Here is a 16,435-nt window from a genome sequence, read left to right on the forward strand (position 1 = left end):
TCACAGTATGGGGAGAGCAATTAGGGTCACATAACAATGTGTGTGTAAATTTTTGTATGAGAGACTAACTTAAAATATACACTTCATTTAAACTACAAAAAAAAAGATGTTATTTAGTTTTTAACTGTATGGAAATTTTCCTGATATCTTTCTGCTGTTGATTTCTAGTTTGATTCCATTGTGGTTCATGAACATACTCTACATGATTTCAATTATTTTAAATTTGTTGAGATTTGTTTTATGGCCCAAGATGTGGCCTGTTGTTGTTAGTTGCTGTTGAGTTGATTCCGAGTAGAACTGTATGCCATAGGGTTTTCAAGGCCGTGACCTTTTGGAAGCAGATCACCAGGCCTTACTTCTGAGGTGCCTCTGGATGGGTTTGAATTGCCAGTCTTTCAGCTAGTAGTCCAGTGCTTAACCATTTGCTCCACCCACGGACTCCTAAGATGTGGTCTATCTCGATATATATTCCATGGACACTTGAAAATAACGTGTAGTCTGCTGTTGTTGGGTGGAGTGTTCTCTAAATGTAGGTAAGATCCTGCTGGTCAATGGTAGTGCTGACTTTTTTTTTTAATATCTTTACTGATTTTCTAATTCCAGCAATTGCTGAGAGAAGAGTGTATAATTGTGGATTTGTCTATTTCTCTTTTTAGTTGTATCAGTTTTTACTTCATGTATTTTGCAACTATATTGATGGATGCTTACATATGTAAGATTGTTATATATTTTTGGTGGATTGGCCCGTTTGTCATTATATAATGTCCCTCTGTCTCTGGTGATTTTCTTTAAAGGACGCAATGGTTAAGTGCTGGACTGCTATCCCAAAGGTTAGCAATTTGAACCCACTCAGCGGCTCCAAGGGAGAAGGACCTGGCAATCTGCTCCTGTAAAGATTATAGCCAAAACTGTATGGGGTAGTTCTACTCTGTCAGATGTGATCTCAATGAGTTTAAATCAACTCCATGGCAACTAACAAAAACAACAAAGTATGCTTTCCTTTCATTAGTGTATGCATGATGTATCTTTTTCTAACCTTTTCCTTTCAACCTCCCTCTATCATATTTGAAGGGAGCTTCTTGTAGACACCATATAATTGGGTTACGTTTTTTAATCCACTTTTTAATCTCTATTTTTAATTGATGCACTTAAATCCTTTATATTTTTAATGGAATTACTGATATGTTAGGACTTAAGTCTGCCGTTTTATTTTTTTGCCTTCTGTGTGTTCTGTTTTTCATTTCTCAGTTTTATTTTTCCTGCCTGCGTGTGGGTTACTTGAACATAGAATTCCATTTGCTTTCTCTGTAGTTTCGTTAGTATATCTCTTTGTATATCTTTATTAGTGGTTGCTCTAGGTATTACATTACATATACATAACTTATCACAGTCTATTGGTGTTGTCGTTTTACCAGTTCAAGTGAAGTATAGAAATCTTACTTCCCTTTACATACTTTTACCCTCTCTTCTCCTCCTTAAATTATATTTGTGGTGCAATGGATCATTTTAATATAGCCTTTCTAGCCATGGTCTAGATTGGGTGATTGTGGCCCGCCAAGGGCACTGGACATCTTGCTAATAATGCAAATGAGGTACATGGCACTCTTGTAGAGATGGGACCATGCAAATAAGGTGTATGGAACCCTAATGAGGGGATTGGTCAGTTTGGCCATCCCACTGAGCTTAAAATGAGCCATCCCAGAGGAGGACAGGGGGAACCTGCACTGAGAACCTCCTAGACCCAGGAAACAGAGAGAGAGCTGCAACACTAGAGACGGTGCAAGATGGTGAGAGGCAGTGACAGAGAAATGGCAGCAGCAGAACCAGGAGATTGGCATGAGAAGGCACCTTGGGCTACCCGGCACACAGAGCAAGGTGGTTACAGTGGGTATGTTGACCCACGGAGAGAGACAGTTGAGCACCTTCGAGCAAGAGGCTTACTGGTGGAGAAGAGGGCAGAGCTAAAGAGCTTTGTAACTCTTGCCCAAGCAAGGCAGAGGTTGGGCCAAGGGGCCAAAGGGCCAAGGGCCAAGGGCCAAGGGCCAGAGAGACACTTGCCTGCGGGCACGGCTGAGAAGAGTCTGTCCTGATCAAAGAACTGCATCCTGAGTCATTCCTAATCCTGAATTGTAACCTGTTACTTCCCTGATAAACCCTGTCTTGGTTATCTAGTGCTGCTGTAGCAGAACTACCACAAGTGAATGGGTTCAACAAATAGAAGTTAATTCTCTCACAGTCTAGTAGGTTAGAAGTCCAAATTCAGGGCATTAGCTCCAGGGGAAGGCTTTCTCTCTCTGTTGGCTCTGGAGGAAGGTCTTTGTCATCAATCTTCCTCTGGATTAGGAGCTTCTCAGCACAGGGACCCCAGGTCCAAAGGACATGCTCTTCTCCTGACACTACTTTCTTGGTGGTATGAGGTCCCCATGTCTCTCTGCTCACTTCTCTCTTTTATATCTCAAAAGAGATTGGCTTAAGACACAATCTAACCTTGTAGATTGAGTCCTGCCTCATTAACATAACTGCCACTAATCTCATCTCATTAACATCATAGAGATAGGATTTACAACACATAGGAAAATCAGATCAGGTGACAAAATGGTGGACAATCACACAATACTAGGAATCATGGCCTAGCCAAATTGATATGCATATTTTTGGGGGACACATTTCAATCCATGACAAACCCCATAAATGGTCTGCAAGTTCTGTGTGGCCATTGCAACAAATTATCAAATATAGCATAGAAGTAGAGAGTGTCATGGGAGGGATGGCTGGTGTCAAAACCGGTAAAAAAGATGGAGGGTAGAGGTACATCTGATCTCTACTTCATACCAATCAGCCTTGGGCTGTTGATGCCAATAATGATTCTCTCTCCTTCCCCTTATGAAGTTAAATGAGGAGGTCTGACACTGTTGCCTCGCTGTTTTTACAGTTGGCACCATTTTTTTTTACAGTATTTAAAATAACCTAATTGTCTTAAATATTTTCTCTGCATACATTTAAAACCACATCAGACAGGTCTATAATTTCTGCTTCAACTATCAAACATAATTTAGAAGACTCAAGAGGACGAGGAAAGTCTCATGTATTCGCCCAATTCTTGTATACTCTGTTCTTCCCCTCTCCCCCACTTGATGTTTCAAGATTCCTTCTTTTATCATTTCCTTTCTGTTTAGAAAAATTCCTTTAGCCATTCATTTAGGATAGGTCCTTCATTTGAAAATGTCTTGATGTCCCCTTTATTCCTGATGGATATTTCTACTGTATACAGGAATCTAGGTTGACAGTTCTTTTCATTTGTTGTTGTTGGATGTCATCAGGTCAGCTTGAACTCATAGTGACCTTATGTATAACAGAACGAAACGTTGCCTGGTCTTGCACCATCTTCACAATAGTTCCTATGTTTAAGTCCATTGTTGCAGCCACTGTGTCCATCCAACTCATTGAGGGTCTCCTTTTTCACTGACCCTCTACCAAGCATGATGTCCTTCTCCAGTGATTGGTCCCTCCTGATGACATCTCCAAAGTAAGCAAGATGAAGTCTCACCATTGTTGCTTCTAAGGAGCATTCTGGTTGTTGCTCCACTTCCCATGGTCTCCGTGGTTTCTGATGGAAAATCTGCTCTTGTTCAGATTGTTTTTCCCTATAGTAAAAGGTGTCATTTTTCCTATAGGTGAGTGTTGTTTTTCTCTAGCCACTTTCAAGATTTTTTCTTTGTATTTAATTTTCGGAAGTTTAATTATGATGTATTTTGGCATTGATTTCTTTGGAATTATCTCTTTGGGGTTTGCTCAGCTTCTTGAATTTATAAGTTTATGCATTTTGCCAAATTTAGGAAGTTTTCAGCCATTATTTCTTTATGCACAGTAGTACCACCCTCTTTTTCCTCTTCTCTGGGATTCTGATAACATGAACATTAAATCGTTTGTTATAGTTCCATATATGCCTGAGATTCTGTTCATTTCATTTTTAGTCTATTTTCTGTCTGTTGTTCAGATTCGGTAATTTCTATTGTTCTCTCTTCAAGTTTCCAATTCTTTGCTCTGTTTCCTCCATTCTGCTGGTGAACTCATTCACTGAGTTTTTTATTTTGATTATTGTGTTTTGTCATTCTAAAATTTCCATTTCTCTCTATCTCCTTTATTTCTTTCCAAGGCTTTCTATTTCTTCACTCATTTTAGCATGTTTGTAGTTGCTTGCTGAAGCATTTTTATGGTGGCTGCTTTAAAATCTTTCTCTGGTAATTCTAGCATTTCTGTCATCTATTGGTTGTCTTTTTTTTTTCATTGAGTTTGAGATCTTCCTGGTTCTTGGTATGACAAGTGATGTTTTATTGAAACCTGGGTATTTGGGGTACTATATTATGATGGAAACCCTGGTGGCGTAGTGGTTAAGAGTTTGGCTGCTAACCATAAGGTCAGCAGTTCGAATCCACCAGGCACTCCTTGGAAACTCTATGGGGCAATTCTATTCTGTCTGTAGAGTCACTATGAGTTGGAATCAACTTGAAGGCAGTGGGGTTTTTTTGTTTTTTTGGGGGGGTTTTTTTGGTATATTATGATTGTCTGGATCTTATTTAAGCCTTCTGTTTTAGCTGACTTTCTCTGATGCTGCTCCAGCAAGGGAAGGAGGGGCACTGCCTCATTACTGCCAGCTAGGGGTAGAAGTTCAGATTGCCCACTCGGCTACCGTTGACACCTGAGAGGGATGATCTTCACTACTGCTGGTTTGAGGGTGGGAGTTCTGGCTCCTCAGTAGGGCTTCACTGATATTTCCCTTGCTAGGAGTTGGAGGAGTGCCTCATTACTGCTTCCCATGTGGCCTCCACTGACAGCAAGATGTGGAGGATGGCTTCATTACTTCTGAGCAGTGGTGAACGCCTAATTCTCCACTGTACCTCTTCTGATACCACACCAGCCAGAAGAGAGAGGGACATCTCAGTATTGCCAGTCGGGTGTGGAAGGCTAGGCTTCACATGTCCCATTGCTGTTGAGTTGATTCCAACTCATAGTGACCCTATAGGACAGAGTAGAACTTCCCCATAGGGTTTCCAAGGCTGAAATCTTTCTGGAAGCAGACTGCCACATCTTTCTCCCACAGAGCAGCTGGTGGATTCAAACCACTGACTTTGGTTAGCAGCTGAACAGTTGACTACTGTACCGCCAGGGTAGACTCTGCTAATATTGCAATGGGGGGGACCTCATTACCACCCAGCAGAGACGAAAGTCCCAGCTCCCTACTCAACCTTCTCTGATGCCAGTTGTGGGGTGAGAGGAGTGGTTGGGGCACCTAATGAGAGTAGAAGTCTAGGCTCCCCACTTATCCTTTGCTGGCATGGGTGAGATGGGACCACAGTTTTTTCTCTGATGTTGGATTAAGATATGCAATTCTGTTCTAAAAGTTCTCTGCCTTGCTATGAAGTATTGGTGGCTCAGTGGTAGAATTCTCTTCTTCCATGCAAAAGACCCAGGTTGGATTCATGGCCAATGCATCTCATGTGCAGCCACCATCCATCTATCAGCAGAGGCTTGCGTGTTGCTATGATGCTGAGCAGGTTTCAGCAGAGCTTCTAGACTGAGATGGACTAGGAAGAAAGGCTCGTGATCTACTTCCAAAAATCATCCAGTGAAAACCCTATGGATCACAATGATGCGATCCACAACCAATCATGGGGAGCAAGCAGGACTAGGCAGCATTTCATTCCACTGTGCATGAGGTCATCATAAGTTGGGGGCCAACTTGATGGTAGCAAACAACAATTCTGTCTTGCTGGGTGGCTCTTTTTCTGATCCTTTAGCTAGAGAGAGCACGCCTTTTTGTTTTGTTTTTTATCTGTGCCTGTTTTTGTTTCCAGGTTGCCAGCTTCTCCAGCTCCCTGTCCTGGGTATATGAGGCAAAAATAAAGCCCAAGGAACTCACCACCATGTCATTCTTTTGGTCCTGAGGTCCCTAGTCAGTCTGCCTTCTTCTCTCCACTTTTCAGAGTCTTATTTATTGTATATACAATGTCCAAGGTTTTTAGTTGTACTTAGTGGAACAAGTGTGGAAAAGTATGTCTTCCCAGGACCAGACAAACTTCTTGAGTATATAAATATTCTATTACATATATATGTAATATATATAAAATTATAATACATATAATCTTTCATGTCTCTACTTAACATGCTTAATCTTTCTCTGCCTTCTTAAACATATGGACTATAGTTATAATTACTGCTTTTAATGTCCTTGTCTTCTAATTCTGTCATCTGTGTCTCTTCTGGGTCTGTTTACAATAACCAATTTTTATGTGTCATATTTTCCTGCTTCTTTGCATGCCTGGTGATTTTTCTTTAATAGACTTTATTTTTTAGAGCAGTTTTTAATTTACAGAAAAACTGGGCAGAATACAGAAAGTATAAAAAGAGCCCTCTCTTCACCCTGGAAACTGTTTCTCCTATTATTAACATCTTGCATTTGTGTGATACATTTGGTAAGAACCAATACTGATACAGTATTGTTGACTAAAGCCCATAGTTTGCATTAGGGTTCACTATTTGTGTGTTGTACAGTTCTATAGGTTTTGACAAATGCATAATTTCATGTGTCCACCGTTACAGTATGTTGTAGAGAAAACTTAGATGCTGGTTCAAAGTAAAACAGAGATGTTTATTAAGGGTTTAAAGAACAGTTTGAGTCAAGAATTACACAACCCATTGAAATGAAAGCACAGAGTTTGAGGCATAATAATTACACAAATGTTTTGTAGGGTTCAGACAAAGAACAGGGCTTACAGTATTTTGATTGGTTAGTCTTTGATTGAGGTCACAAGAAAGATGAGTTAGAAGTGGGGAATAGACTTCTATTGGATAACTGGGTACAGAGGCTTACAGTGATTGATTTCAGGGACTAATTTACAGAAGTTATTATGCATAGTTATGCATCCTTCAGGAGGAGTCGTTAAAAACATCACTGGCTGATGTTAAACAGCTCTAACCAGATATCTCAGGGTTTCTGATTACTATTTGGTACTAGTACCTCATTTCGCAGAAACAGCTTGTTAAAACAAAACCCTTTTAAGTTGTCTGGAAAACTTTAGTAAGGCTAGTTCCAGGACCCTTTCAAAACAATTTTTTATTACGTCCTTGTCATAAAGAAATATTTCTTAGGCCCACTTTACACAAAAAGACACCTGTGTCAAGATTCTCTTCCTTAAAGTGTATTTCTTTTACATTCTGGCTTGACTGCAGAGTGAAACTCCCTCAGCTCCCATGTCTATTAGCAATTAAGGAGCCAAACTGCAGGGGCCTGTGAAAAGTCTGGGTTGACTCTGCTGAGAGCAGCTAGCAAGTAAAGAGTACAAGGTAGGCATGTAAAAAGGTCAGTTTAATTCAGCAAAACTGAGTTTAATTCAATCATTTAGTCCTGGTCAAAAAGGCTTCATGAGCTTCTCCTTTACAATTCACTCCTTTTGATCAGGGATTTTATTGAAGATCCTCTGATCAATTCAAGAAGTAGTTCTTCTGCATGGACTTAGTTTTAAATCGGCATTAGTTATGCTGTTCTTTGATAGCTGCTTGAACCAGCAAACATTTAATTCTTACCTACTATAGGGGAATTCTCATCTTCAGGGTGAGCTAGTCTCAAGTCACCCATAAAGCAGTAATTCATCTTCTGCAAGGAGTTTCTAGCCATAAGACAGCTTCAGTTTTTCTTCACCGTGCTATTGTAAAGCTCTTAAGGTGGTTAGGAGGATACTTAGTGGTTCAGAAAGCCTAGTGACCTTACCACATGGTTGAACTCAACCCAAGATTCTTCCAGTTCATTAGAGATGTTCATTGTCTCCACATACATTAGCCTGTGCATGGGCATCAGGTTGTTTCTCAGGGTCAAGGCATTAGTGGTTACTTTTATACAACATTTAATAGTGCTCATTACAATGACTATTAACGTTAAACCCATGATACCAGAGAACAGAATTGATCTAACTGAGGCACCTACTCTGTTGGGTAGCCAGCTGAACATATTAGAGAAGGAAAAACTGAAATGTGGTTTGTTCAAGAATGTATGACCAGGTGGCTTTTTGGTGCATTTTTACAATGTTATGTTTTATTTCCTCTGAAGTATTAATCTAGAAGTGGCATGAAGTATTAGCTATAGTGCAGACTTTTCTTTGTTGAGTTAACAAGAAATCTAGAACAATTTTTTTCAAGACAACTTTAGCCAGTGAATTTAATTTTTTGAGCAGTTGTGGAGTTAGCCATATCAGCAGCTGTTTGTTTTATTGCATCTGAGATATTTTTAATAGTGAGTTCTATAACTTTTTACCATGGCATGAATGTTTTCACAAAGGAAAACCTATATTCTGGGTTTTTGTAACTGGATTGTATCTATAGTTTACAGTTTTTGTTTTTTTAACAAATTTAGAGGGTTAGTCTAATGTAGACTTTTATTATAACAAGGGATGTCTAAAGGTACTCCTATGTGGCTTGAAGTACATTGGCCTGTTATATTTTAGCCACCAAACAGGATAGGGTCCAGCTATAGGGCTTATTATGTGGATTTGAATTGGTAAATGTGGGGTATCTTGATCATCCATATAAAAAAAAAAGAAAAATGTATCCATATGGGGCACGTATTATGCTAGTCCCAGTGTTTTTATCTGGGAAAGGGATGGTTTGATTTATTTGTTCAAGCCAATTTTCTGTCAAGGAGTTATTAAAAATAGGTAATCATCTTAATCTTAGCCAATCCCACATTGGAACATAAAAAGACTTTCCACACTGCAGGCATGCTGTTAAACTACCTGTAAAAACTGCATTTCAAAATATGGGGAGGGGGACATTATATGAAATTAAGTGTTCACTGGAGAAGTTAGCTGTTCTTAAATAGGCCCATTGCCAGCACTAAGCTTATACTCAGGAAAAAAAAAAAAAAAACCATCTACTGTAAAGATCATTCTTTTAAAGATAATCGTTAAATTCAAAACTTTTATCTTAAGACCTATTAAACAATGAATTATTTTAGATTTCAAAAGGTAATTATCTTAAAAGTAGTCAGCTATAAAAGTTACTTAAGTAGTCAAGACAACTTGTTTCTACAGAAGTAGAGCTATACATGATAAAATTGATATTAATTTTCTTTTTGTCCTCTTTTTGTATGGATTTGAAATCCATAGTAAAATGAAATAGTCAAGAACAATTTCCTGTGTAGATATTGTAGCATCTTTGCAAAATAAGCTATTACTGGAAGATCTGAATGACGTTAAGACAGAATGGCTTACAAAATCTACCATTAATTATTTATTTGCCTTTTAGGAACTTTATATTTAAATTGCTTTAGCCTTTAGATTTTTTTTTCTTTAGTACCTACAATTTAAAAGATTATGTCAATAGCTTACATTTACTTAAGAAAAGCTCATTAATATAAAAATATTAATTAAAAATAATATAGTAAGGCAACTTTAAAGGCTATAAATGTTACACGGGGGTAACAACATCTAGTAGAGCCATAAAGAATTAATACCTTAGAGGGAAATTTCTCCACTTAGGGATAAAGCAATTTAAATGTAATCTTATAAGGAATACCTATGCCAGTAAGAAAAGAAGTCCAAGGACTTTAAGCCTGCAAATGCATGGGAAAGAAAGGAGTGGACATAAATCAGAAAGCAACAAGTGGCAAAGTACTAGTTTATAAATTTCGGCTGATAAAAATAATTTTATTTTAAGAGCTATAAGTATCAAACAAACAGCAGCTACTTCAGGGGTTTCCATACAACATACCTTACTAGGAGAGAATACCAACTTGGTAAAGGATAATCAAGATAAATAGGAAAGTAAAGGTTATAAAGCATAGTCCAAAAATCTAATTTGCTTGCATGTAATCTTGTTCCATGGTCTTGGGCAGAGCTATCCACTTCTGTCAAAGTTGTCTGCTTCTGTTTACTGGGGTAGGTGAATTTAAGTTCGAGTCTTTTAGTTGGCTGGACAGTCCAAACAGAAGCTACAGTCTCCTTTAATTGGGAGAGGTATATTCAAGTCTTAACTCCCTGTAATTTAGTGGCATAAAGATTAGAAGGAGAACTGCATACGGTCTTTTCCAATGAGGCTCCAGGGAATCTTATAGCTGATGTTCTTTTTTAATATACATAGCTCCCTGGAACAGTATCAGACAGATTTTGGGATTTTTATTTCATTTGTTAAAGACATCTTTGGCTTATGAAAATATTCCTTTGAGCACTGGATTAAGGATTGATGATATTTAACAATATTAGAGTCAGGATAAGCAACATAGAAGAGGGCCATTTGGTTTCAGAAAAACTGCTTTTATCACAGTCATCTCAGCATTTATTTCTTGGAGTTCATAGGTGGAATTGTTTAAACATTATAATATCTTTTAATCTACAGGATATTCTGTAACCAACATGATGCTATCAGTTATTGAAAGAAATAACTAATTCTTATGTTAGAAGAGGGAAAGGAAAATAAAAATGGTTTGTTATATTTAAAAATTAGAACACTGAACATTAGTAATATTCTCATAAAAACCTTATGATAATTCTTTTAGCTTACTCAGTCCCATGTAGCTAATCTTGGTTGCATGTTATCCTGGATTAGCAGCAACTTGAAAAACCTCATCAGTTTCTACACAATAGTTCTAAAAATCCTGATCTAGTCCAAAAGCATCCATGTCTGAAATATTATAGGACTTTTTTCATAAGTTGATATAGTCCATTTGCTGTGGAAACATCATGTTCAAGCATTCTAGCAAGTTAGCAAAGTAAAACTTATCTGTAGATAACAAAACTTAATATGGCCATGATTAATTAATAATAATAATACTTCTTAAAAGCGAAATACTTGCTAGAAATTGCAAAAGTAATGCAAAACTAAATAAAGACAATTCAGACAAATCTGTAAAACATTATTTTCAAAGAGCTTCAGATATAACACATAATAATCTTAAGACACAATACCATGATAGTCGTAATATATCAAGAATATACCAAGATTATCACACTTCCAAACATTTGAAACAATGTTAATTTCCCCAGTTAAACCATTGGATTGATAATGCTAAATTTAAAAGAAATTAAGTTGCAACCAAGTTAGCAATTGAAATAATAAAATTATGATATAATATCATGTGTTTGTTTAGCATTGTGCAAATATTACTGACATAAATTTTAACTCAAAGAAAATTTGGCACTTTTTCTCATTCGACAACATGTTTTATGTAACTCATAACATATTAAATAAAATTTTTGTATTATTTTATAAAACAGAAACAAATCTTTTGAGGCTTTCCAAGAAGTTTTAAAGTTGTCAGAAGGTTATTATAGAACACCAAGAAACAATACTTGAGTTATTTAAATGAAAGATTTTAAAGGTAAAAACCTTTATTTTTAAAACCTCGTAGTTTGGTTTTAACTTAGGAATTTTATTTTAATGAGACTGAACCCTTGTTTTCAAGGCAGATTACACAAAGGATAAATTAACTCTTTAACCTAGTAATTAAAGAAAATTTTGTTATTTTTACAGTGGAAACCCAATTCTTTGTTTACATGTTACTTGATATTAAGGCTTTTAAAAATTCTTATGATTTAACTCATCAAACATTTAGTTACAATACAACAAGAGCCTTGATCATATGTCTTAGTCATCTAGTGCTGCTACAACAGAAATACCACAAGTGGATGACTTTAACAAAGAGAAATTTATTTCCTCACAGTAAAGTAGGCCAAAAGTCCAAATTCCATCAGCTCCAGGGGAAGGCTTTCTCTCTCTGTCGGCCTTCTTCTCATCAGTGTTCCCCCAAACTAGCAGCTTCTCCACCCAGGGACCCCAGGTCCAAAGGACACGCTCTGCTCCTGAAACTGCTTTCTTGGTGGTATGAGGTCCCCCTGTCTCACTGCTCACTTCTGTCTTTTATATCTCAAGAGATTGCCTCAGGACACAATCTAATCTTGTAGATTGAGTCCTGCCTTACTAACACAACTGCTGCCCATCCTCCCTCATTAACATCATACAGGCAGGATGTACAACACATAAGAAAATCACACAATACCAGGAATCATGGCCCAGCCAAACTGGTACACACATTTTTTGGGGGACATAATTCAATCCATGACATCATACTAAACAAAAAATCTTTAACAAACCTTCCAAATTCCTTGTCTTTGTTATATATATATTTTTATAGTATAATCCTTAAGCAGTAAATACATTCATTATTAAACTTAAATATGCATACACATAGCTTTTCTCTTTGGCATAAATTTAGCTGCCTTTCTTTAGTAACTTTAACTTTCTATTTAACTTTCTTATGACCTTCTATCATTTTCTATATCCATCTCAATTTTTCTTTTCTCTTTCTTAACTTGGAAAACTGGTCTCTTTCATTTTAGAACAAAATTACTATCTTTTCTTTTAACAAAACATACTCTATATATTCAATTCAGCTTAAGTTACTTAAAAAGATTCTAGAGCCTAATTTAAGTTGACATATTATAAAACAATAAAAACTTTATGAGAACAAATTTATCTTATTAATTCCTGGGAACATTAGGACTATTTAATTTATATAAGCACTTATGTATCATCGAAACAATTAGAGTAAATTCTCTGAAGAAATATTATAATCTAATTAAATAATACTATGCAGAGGTAGGTGGTTATTATATTTTCATAACTTTATTTTTGACATACTTTATGGAATTTTTTTGTGCATTGTTTTTCAATATACCAATTTACACTAAAGTTTTCACAGTGGCTATTAGAAGCTTAGGCACATTAAGCAGTTTCTCTAAGACTTAAAATACTCCTTCATGAGGAAAAAAAACTAACAACTTCTAGTCACAGCTTCTGAGACAAGACACACAAAAACTTAAACATGAAACAAGACAAACGATTACATAAATTTACTATTCTGTAAGGCTAGCTCAAATAACATGCAAGACATTCTTTTGGAATCTGATTTATTTTGACGGTGAGAGATCTAGTCTTTTATTTTAAATATTTTAATTTCTTTAATTGGAAAGTATTTGAAAGTGGTCAAAATGTTTGAGAGGATAAACAGCAAACAAAAACAGCACACTACAGTTTAAAGGAAAAATAAACTTAGGTTTCTCTCAGACAATTCTTATGCCAGCAGATGGTAGTGTTAATCTAAAAATTAAAGTACATTTCGCCTAAAACACAACAAAATTAAAACAAATAATGAAAATTAAATTATAGGGAGAAACCTTCAAACTGACTTTAATTTAGAGGCTCCTAGATTCTAACTCACTGAGCAGAAAACTCTAAATTCTTCTTAATGAGTGCATAATTGATTAATTGATATTTTCCGTACTCATTAAGAAGCCCTGATGGCGCAGCGGTTAAGAGCTACAGTGTGCTATGGCTGCTAACCAAAAAGGCCGGCAGTTTGAATCCACCAGCTCTCCTTGGAAACCCTATGGGGCAGTTCTACTCTGTCCTATAGGGTCACCATGAGTCGGAATAGACTCATTGTCAATGGGTTTGGTTTTTTGGTTTTATGCACTCAAGGAACCCTGGTGGTGCAATGATTAAACACTTAGCTGCTAACCAAAAGGTTGGCAATTCAAACCCACCCAGCAGCAACACAAGAGAAAGACCTGGTGATCTGTTCCCGTAAAAACTACAGCGTAGGAAACCCTGTACAGTTCTACTCTGTTACGTGGGGTCGCTATGAGTAGGAATTGACTCGGCAATACCTAATAACACCAAAAGAGGCTACAAAGGCAAAGACTGGAGGGACTGGCAGGCAGGTCTGGATGAGAACACAGAGGCCTGGCCCAGGCCCTTCTGGGCTAAGTACAAGCTCTCTATGTGGCCCCAGCCTCCCCCTAGCACTCCCAGGAACAGACAGCTTAGGCCCAGAAACACCACTTCTTGCCACTCTGAGAACATGGTGCCGCGCTGAGCCTCCTTGCCTCCTTTCACTCAATTTCTCCCACCAGGAATGCCCTCCCACGCTATCCCACCACACCCCACCCCCATAGGCAAGGGCCAGCTGGAAGGTTGCCTCTTCCCTGAAGCCTTATGGATTAGTGAACTCCTCTTTAGTTGCAAAAGACAGAAGATCGACTGGGTGAGCTTCCACCATCCATCTGTCAATTTGTTGTACTGTGGTAGCTTGGTGTTTCTCTGATGCTAGAAGCTATGCCACTGGTATTTTAAATACCAGCAGGGTCACCCATGATGGACAGGTTTCAATGGATCTTCCAGACTAAGACAGATGAGGAAGAAAGGCCTGGCGATCTACTTAGAAAATTAGCCAGTGAAAACCCTATGGATCACAACAGAATATTGTCCAATATAGTGCTAGAAGATGAGTCTTCCAAGTTGGAAGGTACTCAAAATATGCCTGGGGAAGAGCTGCATCTCAAAGTAGAGTCTACCTTAATGACAAGAATGGAGTAAAGCCTTCAAGACTTTCATTTGCTGGGGGTGAGCATGTGATCTAACCTTAGCTCATCAGCATATGCCATGCCTTTGCTCATGGTGATTGGTTTCTGTTTAGACACATGACCCAATTCAGCCAATAAGAGTCAATCCCAGGACTTCTGCCAAAACAAACGGGAAAAAGAAACCCCCTTTCCAGTGACACTGCTAGCAATAAAGATGATGGAGACTGGAGCTGTTGGAGTCACCACCTGGAGCCTGAGAATGAAGCTAACTCAGAGGGAAGAACTACAGAAAGATGTCGAGAGGCCAGCTTGAGTCCCTCCCTGGATCCAGCCAAGTCTGAAGGTGGTACATGTTTCAATAACGTGAGCCAATACATCTCCCTTTTATGGCAAACTCTTTTGAGTTGGGTTTCTGTCACTTACAGTTAAAAAAATCCTGACCCATACATCCAGAGTACTGAAGAACAGGGAAGTATATGCTTAAGGCTCTTAAATACCTCAAACAGAGGCCTAGCTTCAGGCAAGAGGTCCCAAAAATGCAAATCTCATATCTTTGGTGAAATTCACTGCCTACCTTTTTGGGGAGCATGATGGGGCAGAGGGGAAGGGGGCCATGATGCTAGTTTTATTTATTAATGGCAATTACATTTTGGGTATAAATTCAACAATTTTGTCTCTGGTGTTTTAACTTTTCAGCATTTCACAGTTGTAGGGGCAGTGATTAATTAGAATCTGATCTTCTACGCAAAGCCGAGGGGGTGAGAGCATGATATGAAGGAAAGAGCACTGACTCAAGAGTCTGATAATCTGGCTTCTCATCCTTATCTCACTAATTAGCAGTGTGGTCTGAGACAAATCACTTTGCTTCTCTCTGTCTCAGTTTGTGAGTCTGTAAAGCGAGCTGCATAACTACATCATCTGCAAGCACTCATCCAATTCTACAATGGAAAACCTGCTAGGACAAGTGTTCTTTGACGGCGCTGAAAACCCAGAAAAATGAACATGTGCACAGACACATAATTTTGCATAGATTTTTATGGGGCTAACAATTCTAGAGGTCAATCTCTAACTTCACTGCTCTACAGTAAGTAACTCAGACACTAGCATCTGCTTCGATCCCTCTAGTTGAACTCCTCTGGTGACAGGGAGCTCTCTTCCCTACACTATTAAACTGCTTTGAAACAAAAAAAAAGGTTCTTCAAATTGAACCAAAATCTGCATTCTTAATTTCTACTCATCGGTCCAAGTTCTCCAGAGCAAATCAGAAAACTCTGATTCTCTTCTGAGTGTTACATCTCTTAATCTTTCTGAAAACTATTTCTAGCTCTTAAGTGCAAATGATTTATGGGGAGAAATGCATATGAGTCACCATGAAAATTGTTTTACAGTACATTTTTATAAAGATGTGTTCTTCCCCCTCACTCCAGATATGCCAAACACTCAAATGTAGATGCCAAATTCCAAATAAGCATCACTGCTATTAATTCGCATGGATCTAGGTTTTGCAAAGAGGGGAAATACGGTATAAAAATATCTTGAAGGAAATAGCATAGTCTTTTGGAAAGGGCACTGCATTAAGAATCAGAAGACTTGGGGTAGAATTTTGCCCCCTACTGCAGCTACCTGTTTGTCCTTGGGCAAGTCACTTAACATCTCTGAGCCTGTTACTTGTCTGCAAAATGCGATAAAAAAACCCACCTCACAGAGATGTAATGAGGATAAATTATATGATATTCGTAAAGCCTCTAGCCCAAGCCTACCACCGACCAGATTCTCAATAAATACTAGTTCCCTCGCCTTTCCCGGATCCCGAAGCTCAGCAAGTTCAGCGTTTCATTCGATGAGCTCGGCGCTCTTTCTCGATAGGGATTTCCCCTCCCGAGCCGGAGTCTGCGCTCTAGGATCGACTGAGGCTTCCTAGCTGCTCGCGCTTTTCTCTCCTTCTCCAAGATGGCGGCGGTCGGCGGCGCTGAGGAGGGATCCAGGCGAGCCGAGTGAAGGTAGCGGCGAGCGGAGCCCCCACG

General features: G+C 38.2%; 1 protein-coding gene across 1 annotated transcript in view; it reads left to right on the top strand.

Moving 5' to 3' along the window:
• Positions 1 to 16,351: 16,351 nt before the first annotated feature.
• HMGXB4 (HMG-box containing 4) overlaps positions 16,352 to 16,435 on the top strand; it is a 48,626-nt gene continuing 48,542 nt past the window's right edge. Inside the window, exon 1 of the mRNA XM_004373805.2 lies at positions 16,352 to 16,411. The gene's annotated coding sequence lies outside the window, so the exon portion shown is untranslated. The remainder of the gene's footprint in view (positions 16,412 to 16,435) is intronic.

Source organism: Trichechus manatus, unplaced genomic scaffold (genome assembly GCF_000243295.1).
Source record: "Trichechus manatus latirostris isolate Lorelei unplaced genomic scaffold, TriManLat1.0 scaffold00027, whole genome shotgun sequence".
In the NCBI taxonomy this organism is placed as follows: domain Eukaryota; kingdom Metazoa; phylum Chordata; class Mammalia; order Sirenia; family Trichechidae; genus Trichechus; species Trichechus manatus.